The following is an 18,106-nucleotide window of genomic DNA, read 5'->3' on the forward strand; positions in this document are numbered from 1 at the left end:
TGATACAGCTTACACAATAAAAAAATTAAAATGGCTCTTAAGCATATGAAAAGATTATTCTCATCATAGAGATATAAAATAAAACTACACTAAAAATCAATTTTTATCTGCCAGATTGGCAAAGACCCCAAAGTTTGGTACCACTGTAATTTTTGATTACTAGTTCTGAGAGGCAGGTAAATAAATATGAACTCCAGAAGAACAACTGGGCAATAGCTTTAAAATAGTTACAAATGCATGTACCTTCTGGCCTAGAATTCCACTTCAGGGAATTGACTCTGCAGATGTATTCTCACATAAGTGAAATGTCATAGTATAATGCATCTTTGTAAGAGCAAAGAATTGGGAACTTTTCTAAATGTCCATCAGTGGAGGTCTGGATAAACAAATATAATGGAATATTATACACTCATTAAAAGAATGAAGCAATTTTATATGAACTGATATGATTTTCAAATATAATATTAAGCAGAAAAAAGCCAGTTGCAGAAGAATATGCAAAGTTTATCACCATTTGTAAAAGGAGCTAGTGGGGGAAAGTAATATATACTTATTTGCTTATAGATGCATAAAATATCTTTGGAAAAATACTCATGACATGGATAATGTTACTTGACTGCAAGAAGGATAACTAAGTGAGTAGCGGTAAGGAGTGGGAAGACTTCACTGAATAAATTTGTACCTTTTAAGTGTTTAACCATGTTAATATATTACCTGTTACATCAAAAAACTTTTTTTAATGAGGTGACATTCACATAACTAAATGAGCTATTTTAAAGTGAACAGTTTGGCAGTATTCAGTACATTTACAATGTGGGGCAACTCCCACTCCTACCTAGTTTTAAAACACTTTCATCATGAACAAGAAAACCCTGTACCCATTAAGCAGTCACTCCCCTTCTTACTCTCCCCGTAGTCCCTGGCAGCCATCAATCAGCTTTCATCTCTATGGATTTACCTATTCTGGATATTTCACATAAGTAGAATTATACAATATGTGTCCTTTTGTGTCTGGCTTCTTTCATTTAGCGTAAAGTTTTCGAGGTTAATCTATGTTATAGCGTTTATTAGTACTATACTTCATTCCTTTGTATGGATGAATAATTTCATTGTATGGAAACATCACATTTTATATCTGTTCATCAGTTGATGCACATTTAGGTTGTTTCTACCTTTTGGTTATTTGAATAATTCTACAATGAACATGAAGGTACATGTATTGGGGGGTATATAACTAGGAGCAGAATTGCTAGGTCATATGGTAATTCTGTGTTTAACTTTTTAGTTTAAACTTTAAAAATTTTATGTTTAACTTTTTGAGGAACTGCCAAACTCTTCCACAGCAGCTCAACCATTTTACCTTCTACCAGCAATGAATAAAGGTTCTAATATCTCCACATCCTTGCCAACACTTGTTATTTTTCATTTATTACTATTATTATAGGCATCCTAATTGGTGTAAAGTGAAGTGGTGTCTCATTGTGGTTTTGATTTTCACTTCCCTAATGACTAATTATTTTGAGCATTTTTTTCATGTGCTTATTGACCATTTGTATATCTTTGGAGAAATGTCTATTCAATTCTTTTGCCCTTTTATAGAGTTGATTTTTTGTTGTTGAGTTGTAAAAATTCTGTATATATTCTAGATACTAAACCCTTATCAGATATATAATTTGCAAGTATTTTCTCCCATTCCGTAGTTTGTCTTTTTGCTGTCTTAATAGTGTCCTTTAATATTAAAAAGTTTTACGTTTTGATAGAGTCCAGTTTATCTATTTGTTTCTTATGCTTTTGGTGTCATACCTGGAAATCTATTGCCAAATCCAGGATCATGAAGATGTATCCCCTAGGTTTTCTTCTTAGAGTTTTGTAGTTTTACCTCTTTCATTTAAGTCTTTGATCCCTTTTGTATCAATTTTTGCATATGGTGTGAGGTAAGTGCCCAATGTCACTCTTTGGCATGTGGATATCCAGCTGTCCCAACAACGTTTGTTGAACCAATTACATTTGAAAATGAAATTTAAATATGAAACAAAAAACCCAGTCTTCTCAGGCTTTTCCACTTTAAGAATTATGTCAAAGTTCTGGGGTCTCATACGTCTCTAGGGCATTATGGAGACCGTTCCATTTATTAATCATCTGTCTCCACTAGCTGTGACCGAAGTGTCATTGCCCCAGCCTTCATGGTTCCTTCTACGTCATGAAAGGGGTATGAAGTTTTGGGGTGAGGCTGAGATCTTCAGACTTATGCATTCAGCTGACCTGTGCACCATTCAGCTAAAGAACCCCTCTCTCCTCCAGCCTCTGTCAGGCTCTTTTTAGTTTTCGTGAACCTCAGTTTCAGTTTAAGCTTTGATAATCAAAAGTCAGGGAGCCACCTACCAACCCCAATGAAGGCGAAAAGAAGCACAGGCCTTTCTCTGAATGGGAAAAGACAAGGGGAGAATTTTAGAGAGAAAATATAAAACCGATATTTCAAGAAATTATCCTGCTACTTGCGGATTGAGAGCCAACCTAAAAGGAATTCAAAAGTAAATAAAACAGTCCTACTCTCTTGAAATGAATAATCTACATAGCAAAATAATAACAACCAAACGGGTCACTGTAATAAAAATTGTGCTGGATATATAATCAAAGTACTAAGGAAATCTGTAAGAGAGTGAAACTTCCGAGCTAGGGAGTTGCAAGGAGGCAAGTTTCTGGTGACACGCATTTACTTTTATATTTATATTAATTTTGGTTCTCTTGTCCACTGTGTGCCACACTTGCATGCTCAGTTCCATTCATTTGTAAAATTTTGCAGTTATAAAGCAAATTGTAGCCACTATACAGTGTTGTCCTATTCAGCAACTCAGTGCTCAGCCATCCATCTGTATATGGAGTCCATCTGTATATCCAATCAACCAGACACAGCTCCTAGAGCTTGATAAAGCTTAGTTTGACTGGTTATTAATTGCAGTAGCACCGTTCCCATTTTAGGACCAAAGTATTGCCTTGAACCCAGCTGTGACTGGATACTTTGCTGAGCCTTATCAAGTCTCCTTCTCAGAAATAGAACTTTGCATAATACCATGCCCAGGCTGAGATGCTGCTCCCCACTGTCCTCGTGTCTTAACTGGCCACTATCTGATTCTGGATTCTGTACCACTATGTGCTACCCACCAGAGTGGAAAATTGCCAAAATCTGATGTGTCAGAAACACCACAATGATGCCAGAAAGTTCTAAAATAAAAAGCTATGAAAAACCAATGGAGTCTTTATTATTTCTGTTTGTCTAATTTTTAAAAGTTGTAGTAAGTAAAGTTTCACCAATATAACTATATGGTAATGATACATTTCAGGATCAGAAAAATGTAAATTGGGTTATAATACAATGTGGGTCTAAATTAATTCATACTATATTGTCTCAATTGCCTATGTTATAAAATGTATCAATGATCTATCAGTGATCAATCTTATTAGGGAGAAAAGACTGAAAAAAACCAGTTAAAAAAAAAGATGACTTTTTATTTTAATTTTTAACTTTTTGGGTATATAGTAGGTGTATATATTTATGGGTTAAGTGAGATGTTTTGATATAAGCATGTAATTCATAATAATCACTTCAGGGTAAATGTGGTATTCATCATCGCAAGCATTTATCCTTTGTGTTACAAACAATCCAGTTGTACCCTTTTAGTTATTTTCAAATGCACAATTAAATTATTTTTGACTATAATCACCCTGTTGTGCTAGCAAATACTAGATCTTGTTCATTCTTTCTATTTTTTTATACTCATTAACCTTTTCCACTTCCTCCCCTCCTACCACCCCCCAGATGATATACGATTCAGTGTAAAAAGGACCATAGGCAAAAATGCCTTAGAAGTTATAAAAAGGAACAGATTGATAAGGGTAGAATTAGTATAAGGAAAAGAAATAGCATTGGAGTGTATAACAACATGAATGTGGTAGCCTACTTTATCAGGGTCTTGTTGCAGTTTAACATAGGAGAAAACCTTGTGTTCTCTGCCTGATTCCAGGCTTAAGTTCCTCCATCCTTGTCTTTCATTGCAATCAAAACTCCTTTTATAATACACAAATATGATCATGTCAGTCTCTCATCTAAAATTCTTCAGCTACTCTCCATCACATTAAGAATAAAATCCAAACTTCTTAGCATGAGAGTATGCTTTTCTTGGTGTGGTCCTAGCCTAGCTCTTCTGCTTATCCAGCCATATGGATAATTTATCATCTCCATATGTCAGGCTCTGCCCATTCTTTGCATTCTGATTTTTTTGTTTGTTTGTTTTTTGAGATGGAGTCTTGCTCTGTCACCCAGGCTGGAGTGCAGTGGCGCAATCTTGGCTTACTGCAACCTCTGCCTCCCAAGTTCAAGCAATTCTCCTGCCTCAGCCTCCCTAGTAGCTGGGATTACAGGCACCTGCCACTATGCCCAGCTAATTTTTTTTTTTTTTTTTGTATTTTTTTTAGTAGAGATGGGGTTTCACCATGTTGGCCAAGCTGGTCTCAAACTCCTGACCTCAAGTGATCCCCCCACCTTGGCCTCCCAAAGTGCTGGAATGACAGGCATGAGCCACCGCAGCAGCCTTGCATTCTGATTCTAATAACCTAATCTCTGACTCTGATCCTGGTGTATATTGTCTTTCAAGACTTGGCTCAGTGAATGCTTTCTGTTATGTTTTCTCTAACTTTCTCTGCCCTCAAGTCAAAATAAAATCTTCTTTGCTCATCTATAATAGAAATGACAGCTCTGTATTGTACTGGTTTATTTACTTAACTTCTGCATCTCTTAGAGAGTGAGTTCCTTCAGGAAAAGGTCTGTAAGTTTTTTCTGCAAAGGGCCAAGTAATAAATATTTCAGGCTTCATGGGCCAGAGAACCTCAGCCACCACTATTTGGTTCTGCCATTGTATCATGAAAACAACCAAAGATGACAGTGTAAATGAATTGGCATTGCTGTTTTCCAATAACACTTTATTTATGGACTCTGAAATTCAAATTCCCAATAGTTTTCATATGTCATGAAATATTATTTTTTTGTTTGTTGTTTTATTGACCATTTAAAAATGTAAAAGCCATTCTTAGCTTACAGGCCCCACAAAAACAGAAGGTAGGCCAGATTTGGTCCACAGGCTATAGTTAGCTGACCATCATCGCTTTAGGAGCAGGAATGAAATGATTGTAAATTGACTACCAAAAACAAACTCAGGATCCAGAGTTCCTCAGTTTTCAGTCTAGCCTGGTGTTCCTGATGAGCTGGATAATATTCACATACACAAATCACAACCAGTTATAAGATATAATGGCTGAGAAAGCCCCATTTATAATAGAAACAAAAATATAAAATGTTTGTAAAAATATAAAATAAACTTACAAAAAATGTTCAAAATCTATATGAAGAAAATTATAAAACATTCCTGAAACACAGAAAAGTAGACTTGAGCAAATAGAAAGACACCCCGTGTACTTGGTAATCCCAGTACTTTGGGAGGCCGAGGCGGGCGGATCACCTGAGGTCAGGAGTTCGAGACCAGCCTGACCAACATGGAGTAACCCCGTCTCTACTAAAAATACAAAATTAGCCGGGAGTGGTGGTGTGATTCCAGCTACTCGGGAGGCTGAGGCAGGAGAAACCCTTGAACCTGAGAGGCGGAGGTTTCAGTGAGCTGAGATCAGGCCATTGCACTCCAACCTGGGCAACGAGAACAAAACTCCATCTCAAAAACAAAAACAAAAACAAAAGGATGTTAAAATATCATCAGTATGTCAGTTCTCCCTAAGCTAATTTATAAGCTTAATGCAATTTTAGGGGAAAAAAATCCTATGAGGGTTTTGTTTTGTTTTGTTTTTTTGTTTTATGAAGGCAGACAAGTTCATCCTAAAGTTTATAGGTGAAAATAAACATCAAAGAGCAACCGAAAAGGAAGGGTATAGCCCCACTGGATAGTGAAACATACTATAACCTTTTGCCTGGAATCACCATCTTCCAGTCATTCACCAAGATGATGAACACAAAGGGAAAGAGGAGAGGCACCCAATACACGTTCTTCAGGCTTTTTAGAAAACACAGCGTTGCTCCTTTGGCTACACACATGCAAATGCAAATCTATCAGAAAAGTGATAGCATAAACATCAATGAAATGGGCACTTGATCAAAAAGGAATGTGGCACAAATGTTACCATGCCATAACCGGAAATCTACGATGTTCTCAGGAAGTTGTTGACATTGTTGTAAACCAACAAGTTAAGGGCAAGATTCTTATCAAGAGAATCAGTGTGCATACTGAGCACATTATGTACTCTAAGAGCTGAGATAGCTTGCTGAAACGCAAGAAGGAAAATGATCAGAAAAAGAAGGAAGCCAAAGAGAAAGGTATCTGGATTCAACTGAAGCACCAGTCTGTTCCACCCGGAGAAACTTTGTGAGAAAAACTGGAAAAGAACCTGAGCTGCTGGAACCTATTCCCTATGAATTCATGGCACAGTAAGTGTAAAACAACAACCACCACCACAACAAAAACCCACTGGACTGTAAAAAACAAAACAAAACAAAATACTATAAAGACTTCATCATTAAAACAGTGTGGAACTAGTACATGAATAGACAGATCAACAGAATGGAAAATCTAGAAATGAAGTCAAGTGCATATAAAAATTTACTATATAATAAAGGTAATATCCCTTCTCACTCAGGCAAATATAATTGCTTATTTGTTTTTTTTTTTAAAGAAATGGTGTTGAGATCGCTGCATAACCATTAGAAAAAAAGTTAAATTCCTTCCTCAGACCATACACAGGAATAAACTCCACCTGGATCAGAGATATAAATGTGGAAAATAAAATTACACAAGTACAACAAGAAAGCATGGGTAAATACCTCTGCAACCTAGATATCAGAAAAGCTTTTCTATTACTAAAAATTCAAATGCACTAAAAGAAAAAATGGATAAACATAATTATTAAAGATGTCTAAACTTTGGCGTGCCAAAAAGCATAAGCAAAGTCAAAAGGCAAATGACAAACTAGAAGAAAACATTTGCAGCCTACACTGCAAATTTAAAAATCAGCATCTCTAACTTATAAAGAACTTATAAAACTTAAGGAAAAAGATCAAAACTCCTACAGAAAAATAGGCAAGTGACAAGAACAGAAAATTTACAAAAAGAGATACAAAAGCTGGTCTTTAAACACGTTGGAAGATGTTCAACTTCGCTCCTAATAAAGAAATGCAAAATAAACTATATTAAAGTCAGTTTCCTACCCACAACATTAGCAAAAAAATTCAAAAGCTTAATAATGGCTGGGCGCAGTGGCTCACACCTATAATCCAAGCACTTTGGGAGGCCAAGGCAGGCGGATCACCTGAGGTGGGGCGTTCAAAACCAGCCTGACCAACATGGAGAAACCCCATCTCTACTAAAAATACAAAATTAGCCAGGCATGCATGCCTGTAATCCCGGCTCTGGAGGATGAGGCAGGAGAATTGCTTCAACCCAGGAGGCAGAGGTTGTAATGAGCCAAGACTGGGCCATTGCACTCCAGCCTGGGCGACAAGAGCAAAACTCTGTCTCAAAAAAAAAAAAAAAAAAAAAAAAAAGCTTGATAATGTTACTATGTGGCAAGGTATGGAGAAAACAAATACCCTCATGCATTGCTGGTAGGAATGAAAAGCAATTGAGGGGAATTTGGCAACACAGATTCAAATATAAAACTATACAGGCAATTACCCTGGAGTGCTACCTTTTGGAATTTACATATACTAGGAAGTAGATACACACCCAAAACTACAAAAATGCAATATGCACAAGACTATTTTGAAATAGCATAACATTGAGCACAAACCAACTCTTCAAGTATAGTACACTGATTAATCTTTGGTATATACACACAATGAGTTCTATGCAGCTACACAAAATATAATAGGGAAGGTTTCTTTTCTTTTCTTTTTGTTTGTTTTTTTCTTTCTTTCTGTCTTTTTTTTTTTTTTTTTTTTTTTTTTTTTTTTTTTTGAGACAGGTCTCGCTCTGTCACCCAGGCTGCAGTGCAGTGGTGCAATATCGGCTCATTGCAACCTCCACCTCATAATAGGGAAGATTTCTAGGAACTGAAATGAAATAATTTCCAGGAGGTACAATTAAGTTTTTTTAAAAAAGCAAAAGAGCTTATGAAGGATGCTAACTTTAACATATGAAAGAAGGGAAAATAAAGATATATACATATATTTATTTAACTTTGTGAAAAGAAACACTAGATGAAAAATCAGGTAACGGTGAAATTTGTGACCTACAAGGGGTTGAGGAAATAGAGTGGAAGGGACATAAAAGAGTAACATTTCTCTGAGACTATCATTTTACATAAGCTTGACTCTTGGAAGCATGTTTACATTCTACATATTCAGAAATTAAATTCAATGGATAAGAATAAGAAGAAAAAAATGAAAAACTGAAAGCAAACCACAACAAATGCAACTGATTTTATTTCAAATTAATACCATAGCCACACTGGAGAGAAAAAAGAAAAGAAGAGAGCCAAAGATGGAAGAGAGGAAATAAGGAAGGAATCCATGTAGCTTATGGACATAATATTTGACTGTACATCCTCAGTTTTGTGCAAGGTTGTGGATAAGGAAGAATTACACATGAATCCTGAACTCATTATAGTAGACTTGTTTATCCAAGTATTATGGGCAAAGTAATTCTTAAACTGTTTTAGAATTTTATTTTGGATTGATCAAATGAGCAAATGTATTGATGTTGTTGGGATCTAGAGTTATCACTGAAGAAGAAGGGACAAAAAAAATATGGAGTAGGAGAAGACCTAAAAGAACCCTGAGGGGGGTCGATTGCACCTGGAAACCTCAGATGTGATTGTATAATTTGTAAAATATGTATGTGGTATGTGTATGTGTGTATATGTGATAAGTATGCATGTATATGTACTTACAGGTATACATTTGTATACATGTGTATATACATTTACTTATTTCTCTGTTCTGTCCATTGAAAAGACCAAGAAACAAAGAAAGTCTGGTAACAATGATCATACCTCATACCTAGATCTTGGTCTTTTAACACCACTTACCACTAAAAGGAACCAGGGTTCCTCAAAGAAATGGCTAATTCCAGGGATGCAGCAGGGTAGGTATAAGACGAATATTCAGTTACATCAGAAAATAAAAAAGCTGATTAAAAAATCATGAGGGCATGTCACAGGAACACAGGAGTCATCTCGAAAGGGCTCGCTCCTGACCAAACCTGAGATCATTTGTACACCAAAATCAGTCCAGCAACAAATTATAAGCCATTGAAGAAATAGAAATTAATGAGTTCATATCTACAATAAACAGACAAATAAGTAATAGTGGAGAAAAGAGGTCTCTTGATTACAGGTGAATGCAGGGTCCAACTGGTAAGGAAGGAGTGCAAGTTGGAAAATTATTATTTTGTGACAATCATAGTGGAAATTGAATCAGGCACGACTCATCAATGGGTGATAAAGCTAGGAGGAAATTTTGATGAGGAACAGGTTATTTTCATAATCTTAAATGATCTGCTGACAGACAACTGCTTATTAGTTACAATAAAGAAAACATGGTCATTTTACAATGAATAAATTGGACAAAATCTTGACTGGTCAGTGCAAATTAACATCACCAATGTAGGAAAGATGGATATCTCATGACTCTCGACATCTATGCAAGATTCCAGCCTAGAATGCATAATATGAATCTCATCACGAGGAAACATCACAACAACCTAAGATGAGGATCATTTTGTTTAGAAAGGGAGGAAGTACTATATTCTTAAAAAAAATCAATGTCATAAAAGGCAAAGAAAGGATATGGAAATGTTCCAGATTAAAGGAGGCTAAAGAAGTGACAATTAAAAGTAATAGCAGACCCTAAACGGGGTTTTATTTTTCCCTCAACGAGCATGAAGGGAGTAGAGGACATTGTTGAGGACATTATTGGGTCAATAACCAACAAAATTGGAATACTATTGGTAGGTTAGAGTTTTATACCAATGTTACATTTGCTGAAATTGCTAACTATACTGTGATTATATTAGAGAACATTCATATTCTAAGGATATATACACTCAACTTCTTAGGATTAAAGAGGCTTCAAATGGCCCTGAGGAAAAACACACACATATATAAAAAGAGCACACACATAAATGATAAAGCAAAGGTTAAATATTTATAATTGGCAAATCTGAATAAAGGGCACATGAGTGTTTGTACCATTGTAAGCTTTGTAACTTTTGATAAATTAGAAATTATTTCAAAACAAAAATATTTCTTTAAAAAATAGAAAATTTAAAGACGTATTAAAGAATACCCATAACAGCCTTATTCATAACATCCTAAAACTGGAAACACAGTCAGTATCCATCAACAAAAGCATGGGTAAACAGGTTGTGGTATATCCAGACAATGAAACCTTACTCAGCAAGTAAGTGAGTTGCTGAAAAGTACAGCAACATGAATGAATCTTACAAAAACTGAGTGAAAGAAGACAGATAAGCAGACACACACTACTTGATTCAATGAATACAAAGTGCAAGAATAGGCAGAATCAATGTATGATAAAAGAAAGTGGTTGCATGTGGGAGTGGGGTAAAAATCCCCTAGAAGGTGGCAGGAAGGAAATTCCTTGGGTGACAAAAATGTTCTATATTTTCTTTGGGGTGGTGGTTTTATGGGTGTTTACAAATGTCAAAACTCATCAAACTGAATACTTAAGACCTGTGCCTTTTATAGCATGTAAATCATAACCCCAATGAAATGAATGAATGAATGAGCAAACAAGCTAATCATTTTTAAAAAGGAAAGATCTTAAAGATAAATTCAGATGGATAGAGTTGCATCTACTTAAATATCGTTGGAATTTGTTCCAGTGTTAAGATCATTTACTTGTAAACTTACGTCCTGAGAAGGACCGGAAGTATCTAAAAATATGAAAGAAAAAATATCTTAAGAAGACCTAAGGTATCTGAAAAATGGAAGGAAAATAATTTATCTCAAATGTCTCTCAAGCAACCTTTAGAATAGTTAAGAATGCCCTGTGGGATTTGCAGTTAATTTCAAAACACAACTAACCAGTATGTAACTCAGAAAGATGCCTATGTTGTTATACTTGAAAGATTTCTAGATTTTGCTGATTGGAGATTTTGCTTCATATATATAAGAAGTGGCACATTCCTGTAGGATTGGGGCATGTTTGGGCACCATTCCGTATTGGGAATGTTGTCCTGGTCTGCCCACACTGGGCACCAGGGCTACGACTATACATGCTAGCAGGTTCAACCAGGCTTGGGTATCTCTCTTAAACAGTATATGAAATAATTCATTTTACTCAAGCAATAAAATAATTAGTTCATGTCCTTAATCCGTTTTCTGCTGCTTATAACAGTATACCTGAAACTGGGTGATTTATAAGAAACATAATTTATTTCTTACATTCTGGAGGCTGGGAATTCTAAAGTCAAAGGAAGACATCTAGTGAGAGCTTTCTCGCTGGTGGGGACTCCGAAGAGTCCCGAGGTAGCACAGGGTATCACATAGCAAGAGGACTGTACATAGCAAGCGTACTCACGTGCTAGCTCAGGTCTCTCTTCCTCTTCTTATAAAGCCACCAGTTCCCTTCCCCTGATAACCCATTAACACATTAATCCCTGAATCCATGAACAGATTAATCATTCAAGAGAGCAGTGCCCTCATGATCGATCCAATCACCTTTAAAGACTCTACTTCTCAATACTACCACACTAGGAATTAAGTTTCAACCTGAGTTTTGGAAGGGACATTCAAATCATAGCAGCTCAGAAACATGAAACTGCACAGTGGTAATAATGTAAGTTTAAATATCTGTGCCGTATTTCAAGGATTCTCAGCTATCATCACACTATAGTTTGACAGTGAGCTGCAGCTCCTCTTTCTCTAGGTGCTGGTGAATTCTTCAGCGGGGAGGCACGAGGGTGGTGTCATCCCCCAATCCTGTGGCAGCTCCACCTCTTATGTCAGGCTGATACTGTTGTTCTCCTGTTCTCTTTTGCCTCAGAGTGCCACACTGGTCTAGAGAGGAGGGTGCTTCCTGTCACCACAGCTAATATACAAATTCCAGAGGTTCTCATTCTCTTCAGTTCCTCAAAGTTCAATTTCAAAGACACATATTTTACTGATGACTTTTCTTTTTTTTTTATTTTTTTTTTTGAAACAGAGTCTCACTCTTGCTTAGGTTGGAGTGCAGTGGCGTGATCTCAGCTCACTACAACCTCCGCTTCCTGGATTCAAGCAATTCTCCTGCCTCAGCCTCCCGAGTAGCTGAGGTTGCAGGCACCTGCCACCACACTGGACTCATTTTTGCGTTTTTAGTAGAGACGGGGTTTCTACTATGTTGGCCAGGCTGGTCTTGAACTCCTGACCTCAGGTGATCTGCCCGCCTTGTCCTCTCAAAGTTCTGTGGTTACAGGCATCAGCCACCACGCCCAGCCTCAGTGACTTTTTTATTGTTCTGGATGTTGTGCGTCTATTTACAACTGATGAAATCTTTGCAAAACAAGAACTTCCATAAGAAAATCTTTGAAACAGGGTCTTGCTCTGTAGCCAAAGCTGGAATGTAGTGGCACCCAGGAAACTCCCACTCCTGGGCTCAAGTGATCCAACCACCTCAGCCTCCAGATGCTATGACCTTCTGTCTGCAAGTTTCTCTACAAATCCTTACTAAATCACTGCTGCAGCCAGAGTGGGAAGGTTTTATTTCACAGCTCTCCATGTCATAACGTGGAAAGTAAGTATTATCTGGGTGGAGTCCTCCCCCAGATATACAAATGCCTTTCCCCTCTAACTCAGCACTGCAGCATCTGAGGTCAAAAGTGATATGTGTTTGTTTTTTGTTTTGTTTTGTTTTTACACATTATCCATGCCACACCCAGCCATAGTTGGGTTGCAGATTGATCTGAGCACGCGCTCTTGAACAAAAACACCAGGAAGTAGAAAGAACAATGGGCTTGGAGTCATGAGTCTGAGTTCCACCTCAAGCTTTCTCATAAATGACTGTGTAATTTTAATCTTTGGCTCTCAACTTCCTCATGTGTGAAATAAAAGGGTCAATACTGGTTACCTCTGGGAATGGGGATTGGAATCATTGGCTACTGAGAGATTTCCAATTTAGAGGTTCAAGACTGGGCTGGACAAGGACTTACAATGGAGATAGTAGACAAAGCCCTTACATACTCACACATGCAAACACCACTGAGGGAGAGTCGTTTTTCAGATTACACAGTTCTCTACCGTTAACCAAAAATGTGGGTGCATTACTTTTATACATTTAAAAAATTCTAAAGAGTTATAAAATATAACACTTTTGAACAAGTTGACTGCTAATCTCCTTTCTGGTTTGAAAATGTTATTGTAAGGTGTTGGGCAGGGTGAAGGAATTCACTCCAAGGGGCTGCAGAAGAGAGTTTTAGGGTGATGGTACTGTTCTGCATGATACCATGGTGGTGAGCACATGACTTTGTGCATTTTGTAAAACCTACCGAACTGCGTGCTACTACATATAAGTACAACTACATACTACCAACGAGTGAAATTTACTATATCCAGGATTTTTTTTTTTTTTTTTTTTTTTTTTTGAGACAGAGTCTCACTCTGTCACTCTGTCGCCAGGCTGGAGTGCAGTGGCGCGATCTCGGCTCACTGCAACCTTGGCCTCCCGGATTCAAACAATTCTCCTGCCTCAGCCTCCTGAGGAGCTGGAATAACAGGTGCCCGCCACTACGCCCAGCTAATTTTTTTGCATTTTTAGTAGAGACAGGGTTTTACCATATTGGCCAGGCTGGTCTCCAACTCCTGACCTCATGATTTGACCTCCTCGGCCTCCCAAAGGGATGGGATTACATGTGTGAGCCACTGCGCCCGGCCTATATCTAAGTTTTAAAAAATATATCAGGCTACCAGGAATCCCAAGATAGAATGCGGACTATGACAAATAAATGTAACTGTATACCACAACCGCATGGGGTGGGGGTGGAGCTGACCTAAGTAATTTTGGAGAACAGTGTTTTTACTGAAAACTGTTAGACTACAGTCGAAAAGAACTGAATAAAATCAGTGTATTCTCCTTACGTTTCAGACAAGAATACAGGTTAGCAATTCTGATTCTGGTTCAGAATCACAGGTTCATGATTCTGATATTATTTTATAGGTATAGTAGGGTTGAACACAGAAGTAAATAAATTGTAGATAATGGAAGTCATGTTTCCCACTGTCAGAAAAAAGAAGTTACAAATCAGCAGAAGAAGAATGGCTAGAATGAACCCTGTGGTGCTAGAATAGGGTCAAAGATAGCAGTAGGAACTCATGTTGATTGATTGATAGATGATGTAGAAATAAAAAGAACTTTCATTTACCATACCTGGAACAATTTTGAAACAAACTTAGTAATGATAGTATTGGATTATAACCCAAAGAATAAAATAAAAATTCACTAGTCTACACTGATAAAAAATTATGATTGAATAAATAAATGGGGCAAAGAAAAAAACTCTTTCTCACGGAAAAATTCCAGCATTCCAAAGAATAAATGTAGATGGAATGAGTGCAATAATAAAAAAAAAATTTGAACATTTCAGTAATAATTATTGTGGTTAAGACTCAGGGATGAATGCTAAAATTACTGGGCGAAATTTTAAAGAGAAACAGAATAGTAGCATAGCCTCAAAGTATCTTCCCCAAAATATATATCAAATGCTGTGGTAATTTTAATGTCCAAAAATTCTTTGATATTCCTCCCTCCAGGCAGTGTAATTATTTACCGAGCCCTTGAGTGTTAATTGAAGTTAGTAACTTGTTTCTAATGAATAGAATATGGAAGGAAAAAATAGTAATTTTATAGTAGAGAAACCTGGCATGCACCACCTTAGCCAAGTGATCAAGGTTAAAAACACCAGGAATAAATTGATGAGCACATGTTGATATCATGTGTCCTTGATATGATGCAATGAGACCAGTACTTCATCTCCATGGCATTCCCCACAAAAGTCCATAACTCCAGTCTAATCATCAAGAAACATCAGATACACTCAAATCAAGGGATATTCTACAAAATACCTGACCAGTACTCTTCAAAAGTGTCAAGTTCATGAACAACAAGGAAAGACTGAGAAACCATCACAGATTGGAGGAGGCTGAGGAGTCACAGTGGCTGAGTGCAATGTGGGATCCCACTGGATCCTGGAGCAGAAAAAGAGCATACGTGGAAAAGCTGGGGAAATTGAAATGAAGTCTGTGGCTAGTTAGTAGTGCTGTACCAATGTTGATTTCTTGGGTTTGATAAACGTGCCATACTTAGATACAATGGTAACATTAGGGGAAGCTGGATGAAAGGTATACAAGGATTCTCTGTACTATCTGCAACTTGTCTATATATTAATAGCTAAAATTGTTTCAAAATAGCAAGTTTATAAAAAGGTTATGATAAAATGTCTTCAGTGCCACAATAAAAAAAAAAGTGTCTAATCAAGAGCTTTATTTTTGCATCCTGAAATAGGTAAGAAACTAGCATAAGTAGACAAATCCTAAAAAAAAAATTAAATATAAAGAAATATAGATGAATACACACTTTTTTCTTGAAATACAACATCACAGGCCTATCAGCAAAACCTGGGAAAATAGCCTGCAAATCACATGAGACTAGAACTAATTACTTTGCCATTTAGCTTGCTTTTCATATCTTTAAATGAACCTCCAGAGATCATGTGGTTCCAGGCCAGGGAACCATTTCATTCCCATCCAGGCCCATGGGCTCAAAGGAAAACATTAACATTAGTACAAAGTAACTCAATATGATTTCAGGTATTTTTCAGAGGTAGAAATGTTTAATGTTATATTTATGTGACTATAAAATTAAGAAGAATTTATGTAAAATTGTTCTATAAACACACACACACGCGCGCACACACACACAGACACACACACACTTCCATTCACATTAGGAACAGTTTGTGGAACGAGAGGCAGACGAGAGGAAAGGAGATGAAGAGGAGCTTCCTATATCACTGCGTGGGCACTGACTTGATGGTGACCCCTGCAGGGGGTCCTAGAAAATAAGGTTGGATGAAGTGTTTGCTGGAAGCTCCTGAGAGTAACGGTAGTCTGAGTCCTAGTGAATGATGAATGCTAAAGTTCAGTAAGTGAGGTTTTGTTGTCAGGTCCAAGAGGCAAAAGGGGAAAAATGAATGATAATCCCAGCTTCTGTTTATAGTGGTGTATCTCACTTTGTTCTCACAATAGCCCTATGAGATAGACACTATTCTTATCCCCTTTAATAACTGGGGAAACTGAAGCTAAGAGACATTAAGGAACTTGCCCAAGCTCACACAGCTAGTAATTGAGGAAACAGGATTGGAATCTAGGGTTCTATTGGAATCTATTGCTTGAGTTCTTAACCACAGTACAGAGTCTAAAGTTGAGCAGACACAACAACCAAGAAGGAAAGGATAGACAGAAATAATGTGAGAGAGTTTAGCATTTGCTTCAAAAACCTGAGATCCATTTTCAATGCTGCTAGGACTGGTTTCCAGGTTTAAAGATTGGAGGAAACAAAGAGCGAGCCATGGAGACAAAAACATGAAAGTGTTTCTCTCTGTCTGTCTCTCTGTCTCTCTGTCTGTGTGTGTGTGTCTCTCTCTCTTTCTGTCTCTCTGTCTGTGTGTCTCTTTGTCTCTCTCACACACACACGCGCACACACACACACTCACACTGTAGTCTCATAGAGGAAATGGAAATGGAATCACTACAGGTAACCACTTACACCTGCAGAATTAATTTTAATGGCAATTAAAATTAAATTAAAATTAAATTAAAAACTGCAATTACTTTTGCACCAACTATTTTTATTTGCTCTTTCAGATCCATTTGCCATCTCTTTGGCCCTCTGCACTGTGTCCCAAGATCCTGACCTTTATCAATAGCATTAACCAAGCCTGCAGTTGGGTTCGGCCAATGGGAAGCACTGGTAAGAGACTGGAAAATTGGAGGACAGAAACAAGCTGATGGACTTATTCCCCTGATTGTCTCCTCGACTGGTGATAATTTATGCATTCCTATGCCAAAGGCCACGGTTCCTGCTGGGAAGTCCTCTTCCACTACTACAGCTCTCACTGGTCTCAGTAATCTCTCCCTCTCCTGGCTTTTCCAGTTTAGAAATGGTAATGGCCTCCTGCTGTTGCTAGCCCCGTGGAATTCCACCATCTCTTCTAGTTTTGCTATATCTTGTCACATGTCTGTGAACAGCACTTTCATTAATTGCCTCCTTTCATGGTTCTCTTTCCTGCCAGGCTCTTGACTGATAAAGCAATTAAAAAGGGAGTAGGATGGCTCTAGGAAACAGAACATATGGATAACCCTCTTGCTAGGGGGAATATTGAGACAAACATTAACCAGACTATGGAATGGAATGCCGAAGAAAAGCAAGGTTCAGGGGGATACCCAAGGCATTTAGTGGCTAAGGTAATAGTAAGCACAAAGATTGCATGGCCTGGGATGTCTCATCACACTGGAGAGCATACATAGAGAAAATGACAAATGTGAGGCACTGAATGCCAGACACAGGGCATTGGTGGGAAATCAGAAAGTGTCTATTGCATTTTTAAAAGAGTCTCTTAGGTCCTATATATACAAGACAGACATGCTTGAAAATTAAACACAGAGCCTGATTGGAAACACTGCAGAGTTGAAGGGTCCTTTTGATCTTCAGTCTAACACTCTCCGAATGGAACTATTTTGGCTGGAATGCAGTGTCGATAAAATGCACAACAGTTTAGGTCTCTTGTAGTAAGTTACAACATCGATAGGAAAGGAGTAGGAACCTAAGACACGTGGTGGAGACATTTGAGCAAAAGAGGTGGGGCTGAGAACTTTGAATCCTCATGTCCCCTGAACATTCCTTGTCAGCACAAGCATTTTCTTCTCTGCTCTCTGAGGGAACCAGACTCCCCCTTAATAAAAATCTGCCAATGGCTACATTTTCCCATTTAACTTGTCCATTGGGCTGGTGGCAAAAGCCAAACTGGCCTTGGAATATGAATGTGGATTTTTT

The sequence above is a fragment of the Macaca mulatta genome, chromosome 1 (assembly GCF_049350105.2).
Source record: "Macaca mulatta isolate MMU2019108-1 chromosome 1, T2T-MMU8v2.0, whole genome shotgun sequence".
Classification (NCBI taxonomy): domain Eukaryota; kingdom Metazoa; phylum Chordata; class Mammalia; order Primates; family Cercopithecidae; genus Macaca; species Macaca mulatta.